This window comes from Canis aureus, chromosome 5 (genome assembly GCF_053574225.1).
Source record: "Canis aureus isolate CA01 chromosome 5, VMU_Caureus_v.1.0, whole genome shotgun sequence".
Taxonomy (NCBI): domain Eukaryota; kingdom Metazoa; phylum Chordata; class Mammalia; order Carnivora; family Canidae; genus Canis; species Canis aureus.
In genome coordinates this window covers 14,453,731-14,459,730 of record NC_135615.1, presented here as the reverse complement: position 1 = coordinate 14,459,730, position 6,000 = coordinate 14,453,731, and the positions used below count along the sequence as shown (strand labels likewise).

Genomic DNA, 6,000 nt, shown 5'->3' with positions numbered 1-6,000 from the left:
CTGGGAGAGCAAGCACTTCAGTGTCTGTAGAATGAATCGGCTCCTCCAGAGGGTTCTCTAATTCCCAGCCCAGCCATCCACCCCCTGGTCTCCTTGGCCCCTCAGCCTTCTCATTATCCACATCAAAGCAAATGGAACTGGGATTTTTAATGAATTAGGCAAGTCTCATGCTCTTAATAGGCCCAAAAGTGAAAAAATACTTAACCATATACACAGAATTGGCTTTATTCTCCCAGGAATCCCATCAGAGAATAGAAGAGGTAATCAAACAAAAACAAAAGCCAAAAAAAGAAAGAAGGGAGGGAGGGAAGAAAGAAGGATGAGGGAGGGAGGAGGAGGAGGGAGAGAGGCATGGAGTCTCTCCTGGTGCCCTCCCTTGCCAGCTCTCAGCCTTGCTCAGACATTGCACCCAAGTCCCTGGAAGCCATAGTGCACAGAGCAGGCACCTGTGGAAAGAATACAGTTCTGGGTGAATGAGAGGCTGGGTGCCAATCATGACATCCTGGGATGCACCATTTAACTTCTCTGAACTCAGGTTTTCCTGCAAAATAGTGATAAACTTGCCCTGCCAACCTCATAGGAGGTTGTGAGGAATAAATGAGATCGGAACCATGAGAGGGAGAGCCCAGCACTCCCTTCCAAGAAACATGTGGAGGAGGTGAGCCCTCAGGAGCCGGTGCATAGGAAGGGCAGGTGGGCCCTGGGACAAGCCTGGAAACAAGAAGACACTCCCCTTGCTCCCCCTCTTCTCCATGCTGCCTCTGTGTGTTCTTGCTATGGGATCAATGGTGTCCCCCCCAAATCCCTATGTTGACCTAACCCCAGGTACCTCAGCATGTGCTGCTATCATAGGATCCTTAAAGAGGTAATCAAGTTAAAATGTGGTCTACGGGGTGGGCCCTAATCCAATATGACCCATGTCCTTATAAGAGGAGGAGATTGGGGCATAGACCCATACGAAGGGAAGACCATGCTGTGGAAGAAGGCAGACATCTAGAAGCCAAGGGAGAGGCCTCAGAGGAAACCAAGCCTACAGACACCAGAGCTCAGACTTCCCTCCTCCAGAACCGTGAGGAAATAGATTTGTGTAAAGCCACTCAGCATGTAGAACTTCGCGACAGCAGCCCTGGTGAACTCACACAGCCCCTTCCTGCCTGCCTTTCCACTCATCCTCTTGCCCTACTGGGTGATGTCCCACAAAGAGCTGCTCCCCATTCGGCCTAGCAAAGCACCAGAGAAGCAAGGGCACAGCCCCTGGTCACCATGCTCTCAAATCTGTGGGGTGGGCTGTCAACTGGCAGACTTTTTCAGACAGGATGTCCCCTTCTGTCATCACGCTGTGAAGACATTTAGGAGAACCTGTGTCCTGTCCATCTCACACTGTATACTACAGGACCATTTGCTCCAGGATGTCCCAAATGCACATCCTTATATGGCTATCAGCATCCCCTGGGGAAACTGAAAAAAAAATATAGATTGCTGAGCTGGCCCAGAAAGATTCTAAATCAGTAAGCCTGAGGTGGGGTCTGAGAATCTGCTTTTAGGTGAATGTGAGGCACAACCAGTTTCACAAATCATGGACCCGGCTGCCAACACGTGAGGGATGTCCCTGTGTTTCCTTGGCCAGATTGAGGTTGGGTCCTACATGTGAGTGACAATGGCAGTTAGGGTAGCAGCAGAGCTCCTCAAAGTTCACAGTATGAACAAGCAGGTGCCCACCGACTCTGGAGAAGCCCTCTGAGGAGGCCCTTTGTGAAGGCTAATGGGCCCCTGTCTCCTATTTCCTCTTCAGTGGAAACCAATTAAAACCGATGTTTGCAGCTGTGGTCTATATACACAATAGAATATTCCTCAGCCACCAGAAAGGTTGGATACCTACCATTTGCTTTGACGTGGATGGAACTAACGGGTTTATGCTTAGTGAAATAAGTCAGTCAGAGGAAGACAATTCACTCATACGTGGACTATAAGAAATAGTGAAAAGGACTAGAAGGGAAAGGAGGGAAACTAAGCGGGAAAAATTAGAGAGTGAGACATACCATGAGAGACTCCTAACTGGGAAACAAATAAAGGGTTGCAGAAGTGGAGGGGGTGGAGGGATGGGGTAACTGGGTGACGGGCAATGAGGAGGGCACTTGATGGGATGAGCACTGGCTGTTATACTGTATGTTGGCAAGTTGAATTTAAATAAATATTAAATAGGGGATCCCTGGGTGGCCCAGCGGTTTAGCGCCTGCCTTTGGCCCAGGGCGAGATCCTGGGGTCCCGGGATTGAGTCCGGTGTCAGGCTCCCAGCATGGAGCCTGCTTCTCCCTCCTCCTGTGTCTCTGCCTCTCTCTCTCTCTCTATGTCTATCATAAATAAATCTTAAAAAAATAAAATATAATAAATACATAAATATTAAATAAACAAATTAATAAATAACTGATCGTTGCTCAGGGTCACACATCACAAATACTGGAGCTGGAAGGCACCATAAGGAGTCATGGAGCTCAAGCCACTCCATTTTCCTACAGACACTGCCTTCTGGAGGTGGAGTAGCCTGCCCAGACCATAAAACTGGAGCTGGAGCCCAGCACCAGCTCCCAGATTCCTTGTTGGGTCCTTGCTTTCTCAAGTGCAGTTGGACACTATCCTAGCTTCTGAATGTAACTCTGACAGAAGAGAAAAGGCTCTTATAGGGTTCCTTGAGCACCTGAATTCCAGGCACTTCCTGTGCATGATGTCATTACTTCTCCCAGTGGCCCGCTCTCATTTTACTAGAGAGACCTTCTCAACATCACACACGATAAACCCTAGAGTGAGGATTCATCCCAGGCCTGTGTAACTCCAAGTCCCAGAGAGCCCAGAATCTGGGGACAAGAAGCCTGAACTTTTTCTTTAAATACATTGACATATAAAATCGCCTAAGTTTAGGGATACCTGGATGGCTCAGCAGTTGAGCATCTGCCTGCAGCTCAGAATGTGATCCCGCAGCCTGGGATCGAGTCCCTCATTGGGCTCCCTGCATGGAGCCTGCTTCATCCTCTGCCTATATCTCTGCCTCTCTCTCTGTGTTTCTCATGAATAAATAAAATCTTTTAAAAAATTGCATAAGTTTAAGGTGTACAGCCTGTCACTTTGATACATTTTATATATTGTAATAGGATTGCCAATGTAGTGATATTATGTTACATAATTATCGTACACTATTATTGTCTATGTTCATTATACTGTGCACTATCTTTCTATGGCTTATTTACTAGGCACTACAAGTAGGTACCTGAAATACCATCACTCTTTACCACTCCCCTATCCCCAGGTAACCATTTGACTCAGGTTGTTTTTTGTTTTTGTTTTTGTTTTTTTAAGATTTTATTTATTTATTCATGAGAGACACACAGAGAGAGACAAGCAGAGACATAGGGAGAGAGAGAAGCAGGCTCCCTGCAGGGAGCCCAATATGGGACCTGATCCCAGACCCCAGGATCATGTTCTGAGCTGAAAGCAGATGCTCAACCACTGAGCCACCCAGGCATCCCTGACTCTCTTTTATACAGGCTTCATTCTTTTAGATTCAAAACATTGGTGATATCATATAATACTCATCTTTCTCTGACTTACCTCATTTGGCATAATGTGCTACAGACTCATCCTTGTTGTCTCAAATGGCAGGATAGCCTCCTTTCTCATAGCTGAACATTAATCTACTATGTATATATACTAAGTCTTTTTGATCCATGCATTCATTGATGAGCATTTGGCTTGTTTCCATATATTAAGCTTGTGTTTCTTAAACTGCTGCCAAGAGCTAGAAGAACACTGGGACTCTCCTGCTGGGCCCCCAGGTCTTACCTGGCAGGTCTCAGACGTCACCCTTGATGAGGTGGACAAAGCAGCCCCACCAGAGGAGAAGACACTTCCTGCCCTGATGCCAATGGCATCTGGTTTCCAAGAGACTCCTTGGCTCTCTCTTGGCCTCCCTTTCCTTAAGACAAGGCCACTTCATCCCAGCTCTAACCGTAGAAGTTACATTTCACACACCGATGTATCTGACATATCTCATCCTGTCCCTAGATCTACAGGAGGGCTTCCCATGGGACTCTCCAAGTTGATACCAGGTGCTAGGGCTCAGTCACAATGCCCCAGTACATAATGGAGAAGAGGGGGTGGGTGACACAGAGAGGGCTTCCCCACATCCACCGCCTCTCATGACATCTGTTTTTAGCTCATAGGTCTTTGCCCGCCTCATCCTTCCACATGGCTTCCTTCAGGTCTCCTTCAATGACCCTCCTTACTTCCTACCCTTCCCCCGTGCCCTCCTGTCCTATCAGAAGGTTCTAGATCCTTTCCATGACAAGGGATAAACTGTAGGATTTGTTCATTCATCTGTCTGTTCAGCAAACATTTCTTAGTTCATCACATGTGCCAGCTACTGTTCCAGGCACAGGGACACAGCAGTGAATGAAAGAAACCAAACAATGCAAACAAAAACCCCTGCCCTCATGGAGCTTCCACACTGGCTGGGGAGACAGAAGGTGAATAAAAAAATAAGAGAGTGTAAAGTAAGCAAGCAGTAAGGAGAAAGAGAAGACAAAAGGAAAATATGAAATATGAGGGGGTGGTTTATATTTCAGATGAGGCCAGGGAAACCTTATGTTACTTTTTAGTGAAAAACACAGACAGGTGAGGAAACAACCATGCAGATACCTGGGGTGGGGGTGAGGGAGTGGGGGAAAGTATTCTAGTTAGAGAGAAGAGCAAGTGCCCAGGCTTGAAGACCAAGCAGAGGCAGCCACAAGATGGTGGTAGAAGAAGAGTTCAGTCAGGTGAGGAGGGGGCAGGAAACAGTTCACATAGAGGAAATCTTGGGGGGTTGGTAGAGGAATGACCCAATCCGAGTTCTAATGGATGTCTGTGACTGCCTTGTTGAACACAGTTTCAAGAAGGGGAAGGATGGGAGCAGGGGCCCCCCTCACCCCCCCGCTGGGCTTCCACAGTCCTGGGGAGGTTTCATGGGGGCTTGACTACAGCAGAGAGGTGATAAAAAGTGGTTGAAAATATAGTTTGAGGATCGTATCACTGTTGACTATCAATTGCCTGGAACCTGAGCAAATGGAAGGAGGAGACTTGCTTCACTGCCTTCCTGACCCCACGTCCCACCACCGCACAGGCTTCTAAGGACAGAAGCCCTCACATCCCCATGTCCTGTGTCCTCCTGACAGATCCCAACAGTCCACAACTTTTCTGACTCCTCCAGTTCCCAAAGCCTGCCTGTTGTGTCCCAAGTAGGTCAAATTCAACTCTGACACCTCCTAGCAGAATGACCTGGGGCTACTTATTTTACCTCTTTGGCTCCCTCTGTCTCTGCAAAACCCTAATAAGGATTCTACACCCCCCACCCCGCCCCAGGATTGTTGGAGGACTAATCAAGGAACTATAAACACAGTGCATCGTGGCTAATCACTCGTCCTGTGATGGGCCTACTCAACCGCATGTGCACCTGGGGTATGTGGCCCTCGGAGGCTCAGCGAGCCGAGGCCCCACTGGAGGCCACCTCCCCCACCTCCATGCCATCCTCCAGCCGCCAGGGGCTGTCTCTGCAGTACTTTTGCCTGGGACCTTTGGGGCCTTTCCCCGCCAGACTCCACAGACTCCTCCTGAGAGGCTGCAAGGGGCAAAGGGTCTCCCCGGCCTAGGCCCCCACAGCCCCGTGCCCGTAGGGACTGCCAAGAGCTGCTGGGCTGTGGGCTCAGAATCCCCAGTTTGGGGACGCCAAGGTGGCTCAGTGGTTGAGTGTCTGCCTTCAGCTTGGGGCCTGATTCCAGGGTCCAGGGATGGAGTCCCACATTGGGCACGAGGAGCCTGCTTCTCCCTCTGCCTATGTCTCTGCCTCTCTCTATGTCTCTCAGGAATAAATAAGTAAAATCTTAAAAAATAATAATAATAATCCCCAGTTTGAGTTTTAAGTCGGAGCTACCACTTGGGAGCTGTGTGGCATCCAGTAGGTTACTTAACCTC

The 6,000-nt window shown here is 48.6% G+C and overlaps 1 long non-coding RNA gene across 1 annotated transcript; it reads right to left on the bottom strand.

Moving 5' to 3' along the window:
• Window positions 1-209: 209 nt before the first annotated feature.
• On the bottom strand, window positions 210-4,453 carry LOC144313713 (uncharacterized). Its single transcript, XR_013379340.1, has 2 exons — window positions 3,604-4,453; window positions 210-446 (listed from the first exon to the last, which is right to left on the bottom strand). It is a non-coding gene; the product is annotated as an uncharacterized LOC144313713 (long non-coding RNA).
• Window positions 4,454-6,000: the final 1,547 nt, after the last annotated feature.